Raw genomic sequence first — 22871 nt, 5'->3', positions numbered from 1 at the left:
TATTTTTGTAAAAAGTATATATAACTTTCTAACGAGCGAAGCTAGAGGTTCAATATACTAAAACAAATTGTTCTACTTCAAAATATCTAAAAATATTTCCAAAATGATCTTAATGAAAAATCAAAACTGCAAAAGTTATACAAAGAAAACCTTTTTTAAGAAACACCCTAATTTTTTTGGTAAATTTATTGTAAAATGAAAAGTACACGACTTAGAGTTACAGTGTCTTCGACAATTTTTTTTTTAAAATTTGATTTTCTTCAGTTTTCTGGAAGACAGCGAAACTCTATCTCGAACCATTAAAAAGTTAATTTCCTGATATAAAAAAAATTAGAACCGCCCTACCCACTATTTAAAACAATAGAAAAGTATTGTAAAGTGCAATATTTTATCATGAAAACGAAACTACATTCATGAAATTCATGAAAAACCAAATTTTTAATATAACTTTTTCAATTTTCATTTTTTCACAATCTATCCTTCAGAGGTTTTTTAGAGTTTTTGAAGACGAACATTTTCTTCTAACACATCAAAACCCTAGCTTTTATTGTTCAGAAGATATAAGCACTTAATATTTCAAAAATAGTTTTTTTTAATCAATTTTATGAAATTTTAAAAAATATCATATTCGCCATTTTTTGCTGAATTATAACTCTAATCATGACCTTATTTATAGTTCAAAAAGAATTATCTTTTATTTGCCCCAAATGAGTGATATTGTTATTCCAAACAACTCCATTTTAGGCGAAATAGCCCGCATAACTTTTCAACGGAAATATCTAGATCAATGGTGTTACGAAACAAATTATTCGCCTTGAAACAACCTTAAAGTTGTCTGAAGACTACTTCAGTTTTAAATGAATACAGCGAAAGTTATTGGAATAAAATTGTATTTCGAAGCTCCGACTTTAAATTTGTTGTTAAATAAAAAGTATGACAGATAGAGCTTACATGTCTTCAGCAAACTTTTCCAAAATTTGTCGTTCTACAACTTCGCTGAAGGTCGTTTGGCTCTAGCTAGAAAGATTAAGAAGTTAATTTTGATCTTGGTAAAATTAGAACCACCCCAACTGTTGTTTTAGCAAAAAGAGGGGGCTCATAAACTACGAAAACTTCTCCAAAGGCTTAATAAGGCTAAGTTGTTTAGTTTAGTAAAATCTCCAAAATTCCTGCTAAATTTGCATTCTGGGCCACTGTGCAATGTAGGGGTAATTCGGATCACCAGGGAAGGGGTCTGAAATTTCGATTTTAAAATGAACAATGCACAATTAGAAATACGTAATAACCTTATTTAATGAATATCAGTTATTTTTGACAAATTTGGTTTGGAATGATTTTGAAATAGATAAAAAAAAATTATAAAATTGAAACTAATTTAAAATTTCTCAACAAGTAAAAACATTTCGGAGGGGGTCCGGACCTTCAAGACTCTCCCCCTGGATCCGCCACTGCGGACCACCCTTCGGGGCAATTTAGACCATCATTTTTTTTAGTTTTTTGCCTTTCTCCTATAGAAAGGTTATGCAATCACTCTGTACATCGTCAACTTAATCTCGGAACGGAGGGCCGTCTGTCATATACCATTCGACTCAGTTCGTCGAATTCAGCAAATATCTGTGGTTGTGCGTATGTATGTGTGTGCGCGTATGTATGTATGTATGTTTATGACCAAAAATATGCACATCCAAGTTCCGGTTTCGGAGTTACGGGTAAGGTTGTTCAATCCCTCTGAACACCGTCAACTTAATCCCTATGTTATTTTTTTTTCTTACATAGGTTTTCTGTATTTTAACAAGATCGAAGTTAGGGGAATACGGTGAGGGGCACCCCCCACATCAACTAACCACTCTTCCCTAAACCGCCCTTCCCTCATCATGTACCCCATTACCTGAATAAAATTTTCTAGTTTCTCTAGAATAAATTTTCCTAGTGAAATGATTTTGAGTTGAGAAACTAATTTAAAATATCTTAACAAGTTGAAAATTTTTGGCGGGGTCCAAACCCCCGAACCCTTCGCTTGGATCCGCCGTTGGTTTCAAGTGTTTCAGCGTAGACACATAGCAACTCAAGTTCGTAGCTGTCGATTCATTGTACGTATGTGTAAATCGCACTGAATATCTAATAGACATTTCCACCATTTTATTAAACATAACCAGCCATGGAATCGTAGTTTGGATAAATGCGAAAGGCATAATTGCATCACTAGGTGGATTAAAACGGGTTTTACATTTCTTATAAAAGAAATGTATAGAATTCGCTCAAACTTTCAAGATATTTTCCGAGGCCCGGAGGGCCGAGTCTTATATACCAATCGACTCAGCTCGACGATTTGGGACAATGTCTGTGTGTGTGTGTCTCTGTGTGTGTGTGTATGTAACGGACAAATTCTCATTCGTGTTTCTCAGCAATGGCTGAACCGATCTTATCCAAACCAATTTTAAATGAAAGAACTAAAAAACAGTATGAACGCTATTAATTTGTTTTTGATTCTGATGTTTAGTTTTTAAGATATGAATGTTTGAATGCGTAAAAATGGCATTTTTTGCAGTTTTTTTAAATTATCTGCCGGAATTGACAATACAGATTACCAATTTATATGTTTTTAGACAGCTTTAACGAATACCTTTCGAACAAGCTATAGATTGTTGAAATCGGACTATTATCAAAAGAGATATTTAACATTAAATGCGGACGAAAGATTTTTATCATTTCCCATTGCCAGAAATATGACCAAAAACATGTAATCTATTATTAACGCCAAAACGGCTTATTTTAGGTCAATTGTATCTTCGGAGAATTTAATGGAGGTAATATGCCCTTTCTTTTGGTATTGTGCTTTTGCTAATTAATCCCCCTATGAGTGAGATATCTTCACAAATTTTCTTGGAAGTGATTATATCGAAATGATGCCTTCAGCAAATTTGTAGCTCTTACTTTTACGAATAACTTTACTGAAGACTTCAAATATCTATTTTGAATACTTTAAAGGTTATGGCTTGTTGTTTGTGGATTACTCTTCGTCGCCTATTTATTGTTCAATATAGTAATAATCCATTGAAATAAGTCAAACATTATTTCGATAAATCGAATTTTGTATTTCATTTTTCTATCTACAACCGCTAGAAATAATCGCCGAACATTTCCAAGTTGTCTGGAAGGTACTTGATAACTTATCAGTGCAAAAATGTTCATTTGTGCGAACCTTCTGACTGCAATTTTTCTAACTTATGACCATCGGATCGATCTGAAACCTTTCGGAAAATGAAAAGCGAAATAAATAACTCCAAGCAACGGCGTAGCCAAGAGAAGGTTTTGGGGTTTAACACCATACAGCCCCCCCCCCCACCACACCAAAAAAAATATTGGATTGGAGTTGAAAATTTATTGATGCTGACTGATTTAATTCAATATTACAATAACAATTATCTGATCCGTAGATTGATAACCTGTTGTTGTAAACATCATGAGGACTTTTGATAAATTGTCGGAATGGGGTCCTGATACGTAACTGATCTATTGGTCTTGATTTCACAGTTGTCTAATAGCATCAATATCAAATTCCTGCCTGAAAACATTCCAATAGAAAATTCCAGAGTTCTGTAATCAATCATAATCCTCAGATTTATTTTCAAATTTTCAGCTTTTTTCCTACACAATATTACGAAAGCTTATTAAACAATTTTTCCTAATAAGTTTGTGAAAATTATAAACTATTTGAAATTTTTTAATAGTTTTATTTTTTATTCAACCGTGATTTTTTAATAAATAGTGACCATCGCTTCACAACGTAGTCTATTTTTCATGGCTTGCGGTGAGCACGATCTCTCGAATTGCTGAACTGAAAATTATGGAATATAAATTAATTTTTAGTATTCTTTACAGACCCGCTGGTGCCCTAAGACGATTTCGCTAGATTTTTAGAGCACTGTGCACTAGACTGCCCAGAAAAATGATGAATTTTTGAAAACTCAATCGGCCCACCCCTGAGTCGATTCCTAGTCCCACCAGGAGTACTTGTACCAAATTTGAAGCAAATCGGACAAGTCTAACTACCGGACCAACGTGCCTGAAGTTTATATTGGATTTTTCAACAATTTACATGAAGAAAACTCACTAGCTCGTATTTTCGCCGCTAGGGGGCACTGTATACATCGTATTATCACTGTAAGTGAAAATAAGAAAGATATTTTAATTATCTACAACTTTGTCGAAGACTGCTAGTAAATCCGGCTATGTTAAAAGAAGTTCTTAAACTTTTAGCGAAGTGATGTCTGAGTCAGTTTTGCATGGGGCCTAGCAGTGCATGGTTGTGTATCAGTACTCGAGTCCCGCGAACTATATATTTTTGTGAAATAATGATTAGATTTAGCCGAATAGTATGTTTACAAGAATTATACGACATAATACGAGTTATGTTTTGGTTAGAAAATTTTAGTTCCACCTGTGACCGCATAGAGGGCGCCACTGCTAACTTTTCATAGAAGAGAGATTGAGTATCAAGATGTTCAGAAGAAATACTGAATGCCTGTTCTATAACTTTGTAGAAGACACCAAATTTCTATCTCTCTCCGTTGAAAAGTTAGTGTTGTCGCCCTCTATGCGGTAACAGGTGGAACTAAAATTTTCTAATCAATGCATGACTCGTATTATTTACTATAATTCTTCTGAACATACCATTGAGCTAAACCTAACGATTTTTTCACAAAAATTTTTAGTTCGTGTGAATCGAGTACTGATACACAACCATGCACTGTTAGGCCCCATGCAAAACTGACTCAGACATCACTTCGTTAAAAGTTTAATAACTTCTTTTAACAAAGTCGGATTTACTTGCAGTCTTCGACTAAGTTGTAGACAATTCAATTATCCTTCTTATTTTCACTTACAGTGATAATACGATGCATACAGTGCCACCTAGCGGTGAAAATGTGAGCAAGTGGGTTTTCTCCATGTAAATTGTTGAAAATTCCCATACAAACTTCAGGCACGTTGGTCCGGTAGTTAGACTTGTCCGATTTGCTTCAAATTTGGTGCAAGTGCTCCTGGTGGGACTAGGAATCGACGCAGAGGTGGGCCGATAGGGGTCATTTTTTTTCCTGTCACCCTACTGTGCACCCAGTGCATTAACGCAAGTGACGGAAGGTTATCGAAAAGTTTCGTGAAAATGAAAGTTCCAGTAATGATGATGATTTTCCCAAACGGTTCGTTTTCGTGAGGTTTTTATTTGTTCTTTGGCATTAGGATTAGCGATAATAATTCAAATCAAGAATACTACTGGGAAGTCACCTTTAGAAAAAGTCGATGTCGAAGTAAAATTTGAAACTATGCACGCATGCACTTCAGAGATAGCGTGATATCAGGAGCTGCGATTTCATTTCAACGCTTTTTTGTGAAAAGGGCGATACTTACAAATGTAAACATAAGGCTTTTTTCATACATGCGAATGAGGGCTTTGAAACGCAACAAATTAACCTAAAAATTTTGATTCTACGATATTGCTTTCTTAAACTACAGAAAAAAATACAACGGGCGAAACTGTATTTTAGTTTGTTTATTTAAAGTTTCGCCCTCCACGCTCCATGCAAACAAACAGGGCGATACTTTTTTTGTTAGCAGTTTAGAGGCGAAACTTTTATTTTCGTATTTTTTTAGGATTATCAAACTGATACCAGCTGTAAATAGTAACAATAATCTCTATTGAAAAAAAAACCGGACGAAATCGGTGGTGTAAAACGGTAGTTATTGTAAAAAAACGTAAGGGCGATACTTCAATGCTGATAGATGGGACCGAAAAAGTAAACAATCGCCAAAGGGGCGATACTATCATTTTGTCAATTTCAATAGCAAAAACAAATTTTAATTTAATAATTTCAAATACTTTATGAAGTTTTGGGTTTCGATCACTGAATCATGCAATCTAGGATGTCAAAAAACACAATAGTTCTTAAATAGGAAATAAAACCAAGTCTGGAAATATTCACTGTTGATTTTCTTTGAATGGTATCACTGCTAGTATCGCCCTTTTCAAGAAAAAGAGTTGATTTCTTAGTTCTCAGTCGCGTTGGAAATTTGAGTAAAATATAAACTTCAAATCGATTCAAAAAAAAAAATTCGTTTTTTGTTTCAGTACAATATATAACCCCTTTAGGAAAATTCAGTTTTCCCACCACAATATAGATATTTTATTAATAGAGCATTAACAATAATTCGTTGGTATGTCTATTTTATGGGCCATTTTTTCGCTTTCCCATTGATTTGGTTTGAGATTTGAGAGTTTGAGAGCACTGATGTTGTCCTATACTGATTTGAGCCATTCTCTTAGTCCTGCCACTATCCCATGTAGTAAGTGTTATCAAAAACATCGCGAAGCATCATGTTCTAAATGCTCTCAAACGATATAATATCCGAAGAGTGATAAGAGTTATAAGAAATGTCTCATCACACTGTTAGGTGGATTAAACACGTTTTTTGTTTAGTTTTCGATGAGGTCAAACATTGAAAAAATTGAGAAAGCTCATTGTCGAGATCTGTGTAGTTTTAACAATCTGTGCAGCACACTGAAAATCTGTGAAACACAGATTAATCTGTGCACCTGGCATCTCTGGTACCTAGATAAGTGCGTAAAAAATGTTTGCGCCGCTAATGGTCTTCTGACTCTATTTTCACGATGGGTGCACAGTAGTCAGAAAAACTTAGACAACGTAAATAATACGCCTTGAACTAAACTCACCAAAATAACTTCAATAGATTAATGGAAAAAAGTTACAGCAATTTGAAAAATATGCAGTTTGATTCCGTACACCCTTTAGCAACTATCAACATGTCTTATCGTTTCAAGCTTATTCCGGAATAATGCTCTGGTACAAAATCTTCTCTACAGAGATATTAGTAAGTGGGGTTGCAGAATACAAAAAAAAAAAACATTTTGATTATTTTATAAGAAAATTGTCAATATGGGAGCACTCCCTTAAGGGACCTTGAGGTGCTACCCGATATAGATACCTTATCAAATTTAATGGAGCTCTGTTGAATACACCAACGCGTCATAGAAATCCAGTATTCGCGTTGGACCACTGAGCGTCGGTGCTTGAGCGGTAAACGTGACTGCTTCGTTCTCCAGTGAATCCGGGTTCTATTCCAGATCGTTATGTGAAAAATCTCTGCTCACGTCAGCCGTTAGTCCTTGCTATAGATGGGCCGTTTTTTGGATACAGATGGTGGAGTCACCTCTCTGGTGTCGATGATAGGCGCCAGAGATTAAAATATTCGCTCATTCTCACGACAAGCAGTTCATCGAACAGCTTTTTCATCCTTAGTAGGCGCGGACCCAACTTTTAACCTTTCAAGAAATTGCGAGAATTTGCTGACAATGCAGTATGGAAGTGTTATAATTTCGCAGCTTCGAACCTCATGATAAATTAAGTTCAAGAAAAACCATTAATATATTACATTATAGAATTTATTTCCCCACATTATTGCAGTATTTTCATTCTAAGGATCTGTATCTACTCATTTTTGTGATTTTTTGCGAAACCATTAGTTATTCGGCATTTTTACATTAGGCGCGAAAATATCATCTCATATTATACCGCGAAAAGATGAGATCCAATGCTGTCTTGTCGAGAAAAGTTGGAGAGCAAACAATGTTCCATCGTATGTTTGCTTTTTTTATTGCTGGTCAAAGTAGGTGAAATATCGCCTTATTCTGTTCACGATTGGGAAAATTGTAAACTCTGATAGGCGCTTAGGGTGAGTGGATACTGGACAACTAATTCCAGATAAAATGTCGGGTTTAATTTACTTTGTACAAAGCATATTTAAACGGATCGCTTACAAAATAGTGAATTAAAAAAAAAAACATACCCACACAAAGCGATAACCCAAGCAAAGCCTTGAATCTACATTGCGTGGCGGAACAGACTTCGCAGCCGATACTGAGTGTACTGGGCGAGGTGTTACGATCCTTCCGACCACTGAAAATCCTTATGGACGAGTGACCTATGAGACCAGCGCGCCTGACTCTATGACCCATTAAACCAGGGCAACCAAGCGATAAATCACGTAAAATAAAATTAAACACTCTGTTGCCACATGCAACAGTAGGTCTAACCGGCTTCTTATCCAATCCAGCCTACTTGCTTTGAACGCTGCCCTCTTTCATTCCTATTTCCGATTCCTTCATTTTTGTTTCTGTTTGCTAGGCCCGCTCAAAAATGACTTTCCATTGCTAAGGTTCCCATCACGTTCCAACGGATGTTGAAATAAAGTCGATTTCTCGGCTTAAAATTATATCTCACTCGGGCATTTTGTGATTTTCTTCTGCGTCAAAGAAAAAAATAAATAAAAGGCGCTGACGAAACTCGATCTTGACTATCATATATCAAAGATACGTCTTAATAAGCCGTTCTTGGTAACCAGTCTACAACAAACAAATGACATTACTAGCGGCCACCCTTTTTCGAAGGCATACCGCATTTAAGTACCTACAAAAGAAGTTGAGATCGCAGCGCACCTGGGTTCGAGTCCCGAGCCCGCACATAGGGTTGGAAATTTTTCATAAGAGAATTATCTAATCCGAAGAGGCAAATGGCCTTAAGCCGAAATAAAAAAAGTTGAGATCGATAGCGCGGTAATCGAGACGAGTTTAGTTCGCGCGAATCTGCTGAAGCACGCGATAAGGATCTCATACTTCAACCAGTGAAAACTGTAAACGATTGTATTCAACATCAGTCACAGTTAACAGAATAAAGACATATGTCAGCTCAAAGTCACATCGGGTAACCTTCGATGAGTCTGCTTTACCAAACTATCTCCTCGTTGACAAGGTTTATCTATATAGGCGCCATTTTGTGCCACGGATCCCAACTGGATTAATGGCAAATAATTGGATCACACAGCCACAGCCAATAGGTGTTTGCGCCCTCTATGCGGTGAAATTCGGAGTGAAAACTTTTCAAAATTAAGTAAAGACATGTTAATGAAATTAAATTTTTGATCGTCCTAAATCGATTGCATTTCGCAAGAATCGTTCTTTATTGTTAAGACAATCGAATTTACAGCAGTGGTTCTCTGAACATGAACGTGAGCAGTACAATGTTCATGATGAGAGAAAACTGTAAGAAATTGACTTCTAGTCACGTTTCGTTTCTCAATAAACCTTTTACTTTGCTAACAGAAGGCCGAATCAACCATAACTTGAAAACAAATGATATCGTGTCGGCCCCTTGCACAGTAATTCATTTTCGTCGTGATATTTCGTCTATTCTGAGCGGGGGTCCGCTACAGCCCGGGGACTCTGACCCTAAACCAGTTTATCCATTCGTAAAGACGGTACTTCCTTGGATGGAGGAATCTTCTCCGATGGTGACTAAGGAAGCAGCAATAGACGATACGACGCGCTCAGAGCTCGGCATTGAATTTTCACCCAAATTTTCAACAGAAAATACAGTTATAGGAATTCCAAAGTGATGCAATTTGATTCCGTGCACGAGAAATATAAGTGACAGTTTACAATTCAAATTTTCAGGTGGGTAGCATTACCTGTGCTACAAAAATGATACAGATGCTTGCTAGTAAAATAAACCGTCTCAGATTTACAGAGATTGCAACTGGCACTGGGGTACGTATGAGCCGTACCGACAAAGTTCAAATCGTTTCATAGGATTCTCGATCCGAATCTCCACATTCTTATGTAGTTTTTGCTTGACCCCGCTCTTATTAGGATGAATACGTAATGGAAAACATTGAATTACAAAAATCCGAAAATTAAATTGATTTACCTTTGCGCTTGTTAATAATTTCTATGCCTTGATCAAAGGATAACAGCAATTTGTTACATCGATATATGATCAACGATCATTTATCTGGATGGTTAGATGTTGTTTATTGGTATATATTATAGAGGATTGCACCCTAACGGTCATTCTCGTCCGATCTGGATGGTAAAAACAAAAACAAGAAATTGAGCAAATATTTCAGATAATCTGAACATTATTTGAAATCTAAAAATCTGAAATTCGCGATGGTGTTCGTTATTCGTGCATTTTCAATGTAACAGGAGTCATGTCTTGTACATAATCCTTTAATTTTTACTCTACTTCTGAACTTAAGCCACAGCTGTGATTCGCTTACCCACTTACTACTGTGAGAGCACCTCTATCGAAAACCGAAAGTAACAAGCAACAGCCGCACGAGCTGCATCTTGAAACTTCAAAATTCGTGTCAAATTACCCAAGTTAGAGATAACACTTTCGACGACAGCTTCCACGTACACTTGATCGAAGGAAACTGGGGAAGGCTGCCGAAGAAAATAGTGCTTCCTCTTGGGAGAGACACCAGAAAAGGTGCTGCAAGGGAGCGGTGCCAAAATGTTCATATTTACACACAAAGCGAAAAAAAAATCATACCCTCAAGTGTGCGGAAAACGTGTAGAAAGCTAGTCAGATTTGAATATTTCCTTGTTCGTTGTTGTGCACTTTTGGGGTTGTGATGCTGTAAAATGATCCACCAGGGAAGAAAAGGCATTCTTCCATTGCTCCGGTGAGAGCCAAAGAGAGTCCTGAGTCACTGATCGTCTGGAAGCTGGTGGTGGAAGAATGGGTGGTTTACTGTCAAGCATTCCTGTGGATTGTTAATATATATTCTATATAAATATGTATGTGCGGAAATGACATAAGAAAATTTAATGAAATCTGAGAACCACTATTGTGCGACTGGCGTTGTTGGCTTGGTCGGAAGAAAATTCAAGTCTGAATTCTTAAGCGAAGGAAAAGATTAGCCATTTCTTTGCAAGTGGTGTTGCCTAATGAGCACAAGCCATTTGTGTTTCATTTAAATTTAAATGCATATAGAAGCAGTACTATGAGACAGAAAAAGGAAAAACAAGCAAATCTTTTGTTAATTTTGATCTCATAATCATCTCATTCAACATGCTTCTATACTGGCATAGATCTTATCATTTCTGCTACTATATTTTGCTTCCGATGCATCGGATCAATGTATTAGACACATTCTTTCGTGACGTTACAACGATTTGACGAATCTTTATTCCATAAATATGTTATAACTTTATCAAATGAACGCCCACATCAAAACTTATTACATATTCAGAAAGTAGACAAAATTTCACGAAAGATTCAATCGACATAAACTGGATAAACTGGAAGAGCGTTGTTTTATGACCAATAATGTAACGTAACGTTACAACGCGTCACAAATTAGAACCTTAAGATTTTTTATCAAGAACCAATCTTCTATGAAGTATTTCTAAATAACTTACGAATAATTTGGTGTCATTAAATATAAAGATTATCGTTTTGTTTCTTTTTAAGCATCTTTTACTTTCGTGACGTTACAACGCTCCTTTCTCAGGAAAAGCGATATCTCACTGCGTTGTAACGTCACGAAAATCATCAACTTTTCTATAACTATGTAAATAACGCTGGCGCTATTGTTTTGAGTAAAATTTTAAATAATTATTACATTTAGCCATATTAATGATATTTTACTCGAATAAATATATCGGGTTGTCCAAAAATCACGATACAGTTTATTTTTTAAATTGTAGTAGAAATAATCGATCAAACCAAGAATTTTTTCTTTCATATCTGTTATAGATAGATTTGAGCCATTTGACACATTTATTTATTTGATACGGCTCAATATGGTAGTTTAACGGAGCCGGAAAGGTAGGTTTCATAACATATTTCGCAAAAGAAAATAAACTGGCAGTATTGCTTTGTTTAATTTGGAATCAGGTTTCCGATCCTAGTTTATAGTTTATAGTATGATATTTGGGCTTAAACAAGTGGATTTATATGAAGAAGCGAGCACAATTTAAGCGCCAGACAATCGATAGGGCTCGGTACACTGAAGTATTGTATATGTTATAGTTACTTTTTACTGGGGGAGACGACCGGATAAAGATCTTATAAAAAAAGTTATAGTTACAAATATTGAGGGAAAAAGAAAACGTCACATCACCGTGATGTTACGAAAGGATGTGTTACATCCAGTCGTTGATTCGACGGGATTTAAAATGTCGGCAAACTCCAACAAACACTCTCCATCTATCTTGTTCGTGCTCATTTGAGACCATGACCACAGCCAAAGCCTTTTTATCCGCGTCTAAGCAATTGAGACGATTTAGTGTGGTCAACCAGAAAGGTCTCTGTAGCCCCAACTATTGCGTTGCAATCTCCCGTAAATTCGAATAAATAATTGTCCATAACGGATTTAATACCACGGGCAATTCGATGATGTAGCTGCTTCAACGATGTATTTCGGTTTGTAACGGAAGAATTGGTTGGTACCTGACTGACAGCACGTGTGACTACAACTGTGGTCGCGGACAACCTTATAACAGGCGGCTCATTGAAGATAGCGAAGTGTGAACGCATGTGCTGGACTACGTTGCTGTTAGCGCGATTGCATCGAAACGTATCATATGACCAGCCAGCGTCGAGGAGAATACAGCGGAGGTGAACTTTAACTCTCCGGCACTCGCGCCGTTGTATTTTGTGCAACACCTTCCGAAACTCTAGCGAAATCTTCTTGCCAGTCTCGCCAGCTTCGAAGAGGTGGTACGACACTCTATAACCGACGGCTTGCATGTCGACATAGCTATACTCGACGTGCCGAAGGCATATAATACCGTGCGGCGTTCCGGTGTACTGCAATAACTGATCAACTGGCGGTCACTGGAAACATGGGTTACTTCCTGAGCAACTATCTGCCCAACCGTCCGCGCTAGAATCGGGAGCGCCCAATTCGATGCCATTCCGGAGGACGATCGGTCCTCGCCGTCACACTATTCCAACTCTTTGCTCACCAGTCTTCCGGCTGGGGTCTATTCCTGCAACAGGAATGGTTTCATCAATATTTTAAGCATCCTATACCACGGAACAATTCGCGCTGTTTCTAGCCTGCTTCCCAGTACGCCTGCTAAAGCAACCTGCATGGAGGCCGGGATTCTCCCCCTTCGTTGGGCGGCTGCACTCACCATCGCCAGAATGGCTTTGTGATTTTTGGAATGTTTAGCCGGAGAGGACTGCTGCTACAGACAGTCAACGAGATCAACCGGGACTAAACAGAGGTGTATCTGCCACAGATCGCCCGTTTACACCGAGTTCGTGACCGGACCTGGTACGACCGTGGACTCAACCTGGACACAAGTTTGCCTACAGAGCTGAAAGCCGGCGCTACTGGTAGGAAAACCAGAGCCAAATACAACCGCCTGATGGTCACCAGGTATAGGAATCACATGCGGATGACGGCTCCAAAATCGGAGATGAAGTTGGAATAGGAGTAAGCTGAATAAGGAAAGGGCTCTCCCCGGCCTCTGGCGCTATGATCGATGTTCTCTGCCGAGGCGTCGGCTATCGTGCTTGGTATGGCTTAGAAACCAGAAAATATACCCGTTATTGTGCTGTCAAACTTTCTCTCAGTCATTTTCACCCTGGAGTCGAAGAAATCCACCACTCACAACAATTTGCTGGGTCTCCGGTCACTGTAGCATCGACGGCCATGAAAGAGCTGATCGTCTTGCGGGCAAGGAGCGATACGCTTGCCGACGTCTCACTCGACTCGTCCCGGCCCCTGATATTCTGAGCCAGGTGAAGTCAAGGATAACATGTGTCATTGGCGTGCCAGTACCGAACTCCTTCAGCGCATCAAAGGATCGCTCGACCGATGGACGGATCGGACCCATATTAAAGAACAACGAGCACTATCGCGGCTCAGAGTTGGGCACACGAAGGTCTCCCATGCCCATACAGTATCGTGTGTTTCTTCACCAACCTGTGCTACATGTGGAAGCCGACCCACGGGGGGACTTATGCTAGTGAACTGTCTGGAGTTTGACGACCTCTGGCTGCACTAGAAATTATTGTTTTCCATCACATCCCTCAACCTCGAGAGCACGTGCCATTGTCCTTTCTTAAGGACGCGGAAGTACTCGATCATCTGTGACAGAACCGATAAATAAATAAATAAATAATGAAAAAAATTTGATTTGAACGACAACATGCCCTAGGATCCCAACTTCACGTATTCTGACAAAAGTCTCAAAGATCCCGATGGATTTTTGAGATTTTTTCACAATAGAAAAACACCAAAATATGAATTATTTATGGCATAGAGAATTATAGTTAGGAATAGGTAATTCTCGGGATAACATGTCCCAGAGCTCCGACTTGCCGTATTTTTTGAAGAACAAGAAAATTTCAATTGAAATGCTAAGATCCATTTAATATATATTTTTTCGACTTATTTGCCCATAGTGCTAAAGTCAAAAACTTCAAGTGAAGTGGGTAGGGTCTAAATTTTTTTAAATCGCGTGAAATTCGGGATCTGGCTTTATTTTGACATTTGTCACAATATGAAGGGGGAGGGGGCTTTGAGATTTCAAAAATGAGTGTTTTTTTTTGCAATACTCCACTGTTTATGTATAAATAATAAATGCCAACGACTCTACAGTATACCACAGCAAAATCCATCTTTTGCTCTACTAAGTCTCCTTAAATTCAACTTAAAGAAATGGAACCTAGTAGCCTTACGCAGAAAAACTGCAGTTCTTCCCATTGACATATAGTTAGAGAAAATGGCTAAGAGAAGAGATGACAACAGGCTTCTGCTTATTTTTCTCTATTTTGCTCTGCCGAAAATCTGACGACAACTGAGAGCCATTGTTGCCAGATTATTTTTGCATGATTTTCACAATTGCTGACAATGTTTGCTCAAACCTAGGAATTTACAAATCTATCTGAGTTTAAAAATTCAATTTTATTTTTATTGATGCCTCTGCCGACAATATACATCGCTATATCATCATTCGCCACATTTACATATTTAATTTGCATCAAATGCTGATATTCATAAAAACATCCAGAAACGATCTAGCTTCACTGGTTTTAGTGTGCTAGCTACTCTTTGGTAAATATTACGAATGCCCTTCACTTAGGCAAATGTACGTAATCTTGGACTCCAAGTTCACATTTGTCTTGCAGTTACATGAGTGTTTTTTAGCTAAGCGTTTTCTAGTGGTTAATAGGTTGTAACAGCAATCTGTCATGCTACTGTTGTTCGGTATTGTTCGCCATTTCATAACGAAACGACTTACACCGGCTCACCGTCTTCAAATTGTTCAACTGTATCACGAAAATCAGCGCTTCGTGAGGAATGCGTTTCGTACGCTGCGATCATACTATGGTCAATATTGGATGATAAGCGACTAAATCGACTACATCCAGCACGCAATGATGAAAACAGCGGCAGTTGCCGAAGAATCGACTCGACACCGTTCTCAACAGCTTGTATTGTCATCTTTTACAGAAGGATCTAGGTTTGAAAGCATACAATATTAACAGTTACTTCGCGCCATGGTCTACACTTAAAAGAAATTGTTTTCAAACAATAAATGACAAAGCATGTTCTTTCGAGCGATATTAAAGATTTTGCGACATTATTCATTTTTTAATTTTGTTAGCTAGTTCTTAAAATCCTCATAATGAATAACCTGTACACTAATTAATAAACTAAACAATGTCCTGGGTTTTATCAAACGTTGCAAACTGAAAGGTAAGGGAAAGGAATACGCAAATAAAATTCCTAGAAAGGGCCCACCTTACCCCCACTCGTTACAACAATACCATTGATTGCGATAAACATTAAACTCGTTCATTATACAGACAGGATAAATAAACGCTACGCAAACGCAATTTGAACTGTTTGCCATCAATTTAACGAACAGAAAAATGCAATTTTCCCATCGCAAACACAAATCGGTGACATTGATCAGCTGGGCAGGGGTATCATCGGCCCTACGGTCGGTTGTCTTTATCCACACCACCGCACCGTTGCAGTGTACGTATCATCCGACCACCACCGTTTTCGATGGTTCGTTTTTAATGTTTTGCGTCAAAAGCTCGGCCACAATTGTTTTGCGGCTGTATTGGTTTCGAACTCACCGCAGCCTCTGTGTAAAATGTCGAACGACTTTCAGAGAAAATTTCTAAACAATTAAATTTACACCCCATTGTTATGATTATTACCCTGCTGGAATTTGATGCGGTGCTAGTGGACTTCGGTATGCCTTTGCTGCGGTTGAGGTTTTGCAATAATTGCACTCATTTCGGCTGACATAATTTTCCTGGACAGCTTCCTGAACCGCCGCCGGGTTGGACTGGGACTGGGTAAAGTTGGTAAGCGTGTGTCTGAGGCAGGAAGAGGGGTTAGTGAAATGACATCGGCTCTCGCACTAGCAACTACCGACATCCGTCGGGGTAAATCGTTTTGGATATGGCTTCATTTAGAATGGTGTATTGTGGTATCACTACAGGATTTTGTTTTATGACTTCAACAGTTTACTGTTAGTGAATTTGTGGCATAAATTTACATAGAGTCTTGATTGTAATGTAGGACTAGTACCGCATTTTTTGACGCGTTTTATGAGACCAGCGACCCATTGTTTGAGCTAGTAAACGACAGGAAGTGACTTCGTTGCAGCCGACCACAATTCCCATGAAGAACGACCGTACCCATCTAGGAAGAATTCTGCCATGGCAGTGACACCTTTCACGCTTTTCGTTTGTACCATGCTCGAGAGTTCCCATCACGAAGGACATTAGGATATCCACTTCTGTAGGATTGGAATGTTCCGTTGTCAGCAATGTTTATTCGCCGCATCGGAATTGTCAACCTTTCAAGGCGAGTAACAGACACTGAAATTACAATCCGATGACTTGGTCATAAATGGCAATCGGAATGAGTGTAATGTACGTAGGTTTCCGCTCCCGTGCTATACTTATTACCGTTGGTTGGTTTGACACAATTTGAGTTGATGGAGCCACGGGCGATGAAGAATAGCCACCATCCTTTCCCATGCAGTGAAAGTAATCGGCGGTTGTTTGAATTTAGTGCTAATTTGCTAATTTATGTTCAACTAGCGGCAATTGGTCGAGGAGTTATGAAGGAGAACAATTCTAATGGAAGCACACTGTGCTGGGGTTAGGGGTTTCGGGATTTTATGGTCCTGCACATAGATGGGTTATATAGACAGGTACGCTGCCGTCGCCGCTAATGTTCATCATGCGTCGATTGCATGCTATAGATAGGACGGTGCCCCGAAGTCGGTGTTTATTAGGCTGTTGAATGATGGTTTCCACGCGAATAGTTCGCGGAAGCAAGATTACCCCCAGTGTACTTGCTTTAAGCCAAACCAGACAACCTACCGAGATATCAGTTACCCTCTTTGATGTGATTTTTACAATATTTTTTACCTTTTTCTACATGATTCACGATAATGACAAGCAATCGCATTCCCGATTAATCGCATTGCTTTTGTTGTATAAGTGCCGAAGGCAACAATATTTTTTTAAGGTTTGTTAGGTGGAGTGAAAAAGTAGGGAAAGATTCCTTAACAAAAGTGTAGGGGAATATCGGAAGACTTGATCAAGCGCAAAATTCTATTTTTGGCTATGGTGTTTATTCGATTCTTTATATTTTTTCAAAAATATTTTTAAACTTGTTTCGATCCCTTAAGGTAATTTTAAAAATTTGGAATGAAAAATACTTTCCTTAAAGAAAATATTACCTGATTAATAAATTTGCATTAAATTTTTTATCAAACTTTGTATGGACATATCTACGCGACTACTAATTACTATTAATGTACTAATATACCATCTTAATCGTTGTGAAGCAGTTAAATGATTTTACATAAATTGGTACATAGGAATAGTTATTACTAGAATTTGAATGACATTGAATGCAATAACTAATGTTGGAAAGACTTGACCAATATTTTATGGGGAGACTTGGCCAAGTGGCAATTAGCTGAAGAAAGATACAAAATTCCTGATATTCATTTTGCTTTGGTATCTACTGTTAATTTTAATCACGCCATAAAAAAATCTCACCTCAAACATAAGTCTTTATATTTTAGTATTAGTAAACAAAGTTAGCAATAGTACATGAAATGCAAGCAGTACAGTTCATCCTTAAAAAGAAATGCATTTAAAAAATCGAAATTTATCAAATGTAATCCTTTTATATTTTTACTACTACCCAAAGATCTCGACAATATGGAAAAAAATGACCCAGTCATATGTTTTATGTCATTATTTTTTGCTATGATTTTTCAAAATTCTCTTGGTCAAGTCTCCCCACGCCTTGGTAAAGTCTCCCCGCAGTGGGGAGACTTGAACAAAAGAAAACGATCTCAGAAAAACTTTTGTAACTTTTCGAAAATTAAATTAAAAATTCTGCAAAAAATCATGAAGACGCACAATAACTTTGCACATTATATCTCAATGACTTTTGAGGGATTGAAGTCCTTTTTTGAGATTTTTGCAGTTTTAACTGAAAACCTGGTCAAGTCTCCCCATGTTCCCCTATTTTAGTCATAAATAGAGTTATTCATGTTCATAATTTCAGGATCTCAGTCCTGATTTTCGTAATTTCTGTTCATGTTATCGTAATTTTTTTTTCATAAAGCGTTTATTTGACACGGCATTTGCAAAAGCTTTTTTACGCCGGGGTTTTTTTTACATAACATGTTACAAAGGTTCTTAAGACTATCACGTTATAAAAAAAAATCACTTTCTAATGCTAACACTGAGGATAATCATCATTTTGAATGTTTTTAATTATACTCTATTTTCTTGAATTTCATTGTAAACCTATTGATAGTTTTTCTGTAATCTTTGTTTATTTTTTTCTTTATTTATATCGTTTTATCTAACTTAACTAACTGCGAAGAAATCTAAATTGTTTGTGGGTAGCAAGGGAAAAAAACTAGAAACATTGTGGGGATAATTATATTTGAATATTTATTGTTTTCGGGAAATGATAAATATGGCTCATGTATGTAAGATCTCGTAAAGCGAGGATATCACGAACAGGTACATAGGGTGGTTTTCTTCTGGCTCGTAAGGAGTCTATTAATTGGGATCTGGCTTCACGATATTCAGTGCAAGACCAAACAACATGTTCAATGTCTTCGTAACCCTCTCCGCAAGCACATTGATTATCTTCTGCGATCCCAATACGGCGGAGATGCGCATTCAACGTATAATGGTTGGACATGAGTCTAGACATCACACGAATGAAGTTTCGACTTACATCCAACCCTTTGAACCATGCCTTCGTTGATACTTTAGGGATAATTGAGTGCAACCACCGTCCCAGATCTCCATTGTCCCATGATGTTTGCCAACTAGTAAGCGTCCTCTGACGAGAAGCGCTATAAAATTCATTGAAGGCAATAGGTCTTTCATAGATGTCACCGTCCAGCGCCCCTATTTTGGCTAAATTATCCGCTCTCTCATTACCCGGTATGGAGCAATGAGCGGGAATCCACACTAAGGTAATTTGATAAGATTTATTTGTTAATTTAGTTAAGTATTCTCGTATCTTCTTCAAAAAGAACGGAGCGTGATTATCAAGCTTTAATGAGCGTAGTGCCTTAATTGTGCTGAGACTATCTGTGAGGATGAAATAATGGCTCGGAAGTAAAGTATCAATGATTTCCAGACTATAGTGAACTGCTGCTAGTTCGGCTGTATAAACGGAGGCAGGTTTTGCAAGCTTGAAAGAGATCGAGGTGTTATTGTTGAAAATACCGAAGCCAGTGGTGTGTTATCGTAATATTTTATTTTAAAACTTCCTTCCAAATTTGACACGAAGAGTAATACGACTAATGTTCATGATATCAGCAGTTTTATTATGGTTTTCGTAAATTCTCTTCGCCTAATTGTGATCTATTATTTTTTGGTTACAATCGGTTTTTTTTATTCGGAATACCGTGACTAGACCTGTGCGCCGCCGCACCAAGGGGGAGGGGGGGGGGTAGACCGGAGGCGCGCCGCCGCGCCTTTTTCTCACGCCGATAATTCGCGAACTCGAAAATCGTTGACTCATAATTTTATCCTGAAATCTAGGAACATTGTGTATGGTCCGAATATACGACGTTAACTGATTCATGATTTATCACATATTGATCTTTATTTGGAATTAGTGGTTGTGAATTACATCATAAAATTAACAAAGTCTTGCTATTTTCTCAAAAATCCTTACACGACACTCGGAATATAATTCATGGATCTATTCTTGCTTCGTCTACTGGTTATGATTGCGAGCATATAAGTTACAATTCACCATTCGTGTGCGGGGAATGGTTCACAAATTCAAAAAAAGACACTGCCACTTTCAAGATATATTTAATGAAATTTACGATTATCTTAGCACATTATAAATTTTACTGGAACGCAGTGTATTATTCATCCATTTTTCAACCGATTCATGATTCCTAATATGCTAGACACGATTCACCAGTCGAGCTCGTGAAACTGTTCACGATATAGTTCATGAAGTAATTAACTTCCACATAATCTTAATATACTTACGCAAACAATTACAAGGAACTCAGACTATTATTCATGGACTTTGGTTTTAAAATTTCTATGTGAGCTATTGTGTACAACTGCTTGCAATCAGTCTCATATGCGCGAGTATTAGATTCAAGGAAACTACTAGGCCCTGTAACCCTTTTATTCATTTGTTAAGATGCAGTGTAATGTTCGGAATTAAATGAAACTGCGCTGAGCACCAAAAATACATTACCCAGCCACAATTTATGTCCGTGAAATAATTAAGAAAACTATAAGACAGGTGTAAAAAATCCGAGGGTTAGCTGAAGACTAAATTATCACTATAACATGACAAGAATTTACGAAAATCGTTTCGCATCGATTTTTTTAAACTTTGCATGAAGCGAATTGATAAAAACTTTTGTATATTATAGTGTATCATTTCAATAACATGCTGTAATTTTTCCATGCAAGAATATCGACAAACGACTCGGTGACGAAGTTTTTAATAGAACGTCTCTGGAAAAACATGATTAGCGGTGGTACCTGTCATTCAAAAAGTACTTAACCGATTTCTTTCAAACTTTGCATACACATGTAAAAAATACCTAACCCCTACGCTGAGTTTTCGAGATAAATTTTCAATTAAGACAAAAACTGTCCAAACTATGCAAAATTTGGCATCTGGGCTAACAACTTTGACACTTGTCACAATATGAAGGGAGGCTTTGAGAAACACAAAAAAATCGCAATGCTCTACACTAACTTCGAAAGCTTTACTTTCAAAAAGTTACAAAATACTCCTAACTAAAAAATATTATTTGTTAATTTGGTAGAAAACATTCCCAGTTGGACGAACAATGGACGCACGTGAAAAAAATTCCGCCATTTTTTTTGGTTTGATGATGATAATTACATTCTGTGGGTTGTTTTTAAATTTAAGTATTATTCTAATAATTCAATTTTTTTGGTCTTTTGGCTTAAGTGCCAATACCTTATTTAGGACTGGTGGTATCCAACGGGGAAAAACGATCGGAAATGGTGAGTGAAGCTAAGCAATCATGTGAAAAAAAAATTCCCCACCCAGAGGCGAGGACTCGAACTCGCAACCTTTGAGACTCCGGCCCAATGCACTAACCCTTATGCTATCACTGGGTATGGTGACATCCCAGAAAGAACATATGATTATCCCACTGGCGACGGTGATCGTTACCCTGCCTGCAAAGCGATGAATCACACACAACGGCAGTTGGGGGGATCAGCTACCGTTGTGTGTGATTCCTTATGCCTTATCATCGCAGTGATTTTGTACTTACAAGAAGTAAAATGGAAAATGAAGTAATGTGTCAACACGATCATTTAAAGTGACATTTCTGCGCAGTGCCATTAATAACGCCTGATGTTATGGTATCTGATATCTGCGGAATTCTTAAAGAGCGACAATGAAACAATTAAACAACAAAAATTAATTTCCTCAAACAAAACAAAAACTGTTTTACCGTTGCCTAATTTCCCAAATACAGAACAATAAATAATTATTATATGGCCCTCTCTTGTATATTGAATCTTATTTCTAGTCTTAAGATAGCTGTAAACTTTCTTTTCCTTTGTAAAAAAAATATTTCAACATTGTAACCTCCTAGTTTTAAGATATCCAAAATGTAAAAACAAAAGCATTTGGCACCGCCAAGCTAACGCATTTGTGCCTATCAAATAAACGAAATGAATAAAAAAAAATTATTATGGGTCATTGAAATACAGTCGTAACTCTGCATTATTCAAATTTGTCCATTGCAATCATTTCATGCGAAGTCGTAGTATGCGACATCGACAATTTTTCTATTTCGTTCTACAAATTTTACAATTGTAAAAATAGTTCCACCTTTCATTTATTATCTTGCATTTGGCAAGCAGGGTGGGCACTATTGGAGCTACAGTTGAAAAAAATTATTTGATATGGTTGCGAGAATTACATTTTGTGCAATGTATTCAACAGATGTCGGTACGGTAGTACAATCGTGGGCGATGATTTTTTAGAATTTTTTTTCAAGCTTTTGTTTGTATGTGCTGCGAAGTCTGTTACAATAGAAACCGAAATTTTGGGAAAGGAATTGTACTGCCAAGAATTATTTTAGTTACATAGGCGTCAATATGCGTCACGCCGGCGCACCGCCGCCGATAGGGTCCAATGGCGTGACGCCGCCAACGCTGCCGCCGCCGGCCAAATATGTCGCTTACGCCCCCGCCGATTAAAAATGCATCGGCGCACACCTCTAACCGTGACAATATTAACATGATCATAAAAATGTGACTGATATCTTGTTCTGTGAATTATATATAATTTTACTATTTGGAATTCTAAGCGCAGTTTTCGTTTTCTGTCCAGACATCACCATGAACCTTACTAAAAGAATAACGATGTTCGAGGTTCTAATAGTTTTTTATATATCTAATGCTCGTGTCTATTACTATGGTCGCTAGCAGCTGGGCATTTCATGAAACAGT

The sequence above is a fragment of the Topomyia yanbarensis genome, chromosome 2 (genome assembly GCF_030247195.1).
Source record: "Topomyia yanbarensis strain Yona2022 chromosome 2, ASM3024719v1, whole genome shotgun sequence".
Taxonomy (NCBI): Eukaryota; Metazoa; Arthropoda; class Insecta; order Diptera; family Culicidae; genus Topomyia; species Topomyia yanbarensis.
Note: the sequence above shows the minus strand (reverse complement) of the source record.